At 38.4% G+C, this 1,597-nt stretch overlaps 1 protein-coding gene and 1 long non-coding RNA gene across 3 annotated transcripts in view; one reads left to right on the forward strand and one right to left on the reverse strand.

Annotated features, from left to right (window-relative positions):
• Positions 1-1,407, reverse strand: part of LOC128250067 (uncharacterized) — a 16,937-nt gene extending 15,530 nt beyond the window's left edge. For both annotated transcript variants that reach the window (XR_008266183.1, XR_008266182.1), the window contains exons 1-2: positions 1,269-1,407; positions 826-992 (exon numbers count right to left, since the gene is read on the reverse strand). This is a non-coding gene — a long non-coding RNA (uncharacterized LOC128250067). The remainder of the gene's footprint in view (positions 1-825; positions 993-1,268) is intronic.
• Positions 1-1,597, forward strand: part of LOC106878360 (protein bark beetle) — a 56,395-nt gene that overhangs the window by 11,688 nt on the left and 43,110 nt on the right. The gene's annotated exons all lie outside the window — the stretch shown is intronic.

Consider the following 1,597-nt stretch of genomic DNA (forward strand, 5'->3'; position numbering starts at 1 on the left):
TATAATATAAATTGAAGTTGACCGACCGTTGTATTCTTTCTTGTCTTGAGGTTCAGGACCAAACGGCTGGGTGGATTCGCGTGAAAAATGGCACACACGTGGAGACGAGTGCATAGATTGGAACGCGCTTTCTATTTTTTTCCTAGCCCCCACACTTACAGAGAAAATCGATTAAAACAACCTGCGTGCGTGCGTGTATGTGAATGTGTATATTTATTCTTTTACTTGTTTCAGTCATTTGACTGCGGCCATGCTGGAGCCCCGCCTCTAGACGAACAAATCCACCCCAGGTCTTATTCTTTGTAAGTCTAGTACTTATTCTACCGTTACTTTTTGCCGAACCGCTAAGTTACGTGGATGTAAACACACTAGCATCGGTTGTCAAGTGATGGTGGATGGTGGGAGGACAAACACAGACACACAAATACATACATACATGCATACACACATACATACATACATACATACATACATGTATATATAATGCAAGTAATTAGAAAATGGAGAAAACCTCTGATTAACAAACGCATCGATTGGACCACATTTAAAGCTTATTTTTTAATACAAAGCATGACATAACAAAAATAGGTGACGTAACATATCTCACGGCCGTTTTCGACCGAATTGCCAAAATACAGTCTATACACAAATGCGAGAATAAAATTCATCATCTTCATAGGGCATTCGAATTAAGGCAACGGATCTTCGTCGGAGTAAAAAACAAGAGCATACAATATAAACAAAAGGAAGGAGGAAAAGGAAAGAAAACATAGCTTAGACAAAAAATCTAGAAGCTCAATATGTTAAGAGCAAATAATTATTTACCATCACGACGGGTTTCGTTCAGTTTCCATCTACCGAATTCTCTCAAAAGGCTTTGGTTGGCTGGAGGCTATAGTAGAAGATACTTGCCCAAGGTACCACGCAGTGGGACTGAACCCAGAACCATGTGGTCGGAAAGCAAGCTTCTTACCTCACAGCCACTCCTACACCTATTAATATATTAGAAGTTGTGTAATATATCAATATATATAAAGTGCCATCTTTTCACATATGCTTATACGTACAGATTATAATAAGCTTATACATACGCTTATTGCGATCACTTTAGGAGGAAGACGTTTGGATGACAATAACAGACTGATAACATTAAAGCACAGTACCCAGAGTATCTTTGGGATCCACATTAATTGATTATAAACATGCGCAGACATATATATTAAAAGTAAACGAAAACGGCGTTTAAGAACAGTTCTATGTGATCGTACCTAGCCATTTTTGGCGTCCTACAAGCTGATGTGCCTTGATTCTTGTGGATCCTCATAATGAAATCTTTATATATATATATATATATATATGTACAGGTGCAAATAAATGCATGCAGTTAGACAAACAGAAACCAATATATACATATGCTTAAATAAACACGAACACACACACACACACACACACACACACACACAAGTTGTCTTTAAACATAAAATTATTTGTTTATCGGAAAGGGAAACATGTGGTGTACCTCCCAGTAGGGGGAGGGGTGCCGTTACCACCACCACCACCACCACTACTACTACTACTACTACTACTTGTACTACCG

The sequence above is a fragment of the Octopus bimaculoides genome, chromosome 19 (genome assembly GCF_001194135.2).
Source record: "Octopus bimaculoides isolate UCB-OBI-ISO-001 chromosome 19, ASM119413v2, whole genome shotgun sequence".
Classification (NCBI taxonomy): domain Eukaryota; kingdom Metazoa; phylum Mollusca; class Cephalopoda; order Octopoda; family Octopodidae; genus Octopus; species Octopus bimaculoides.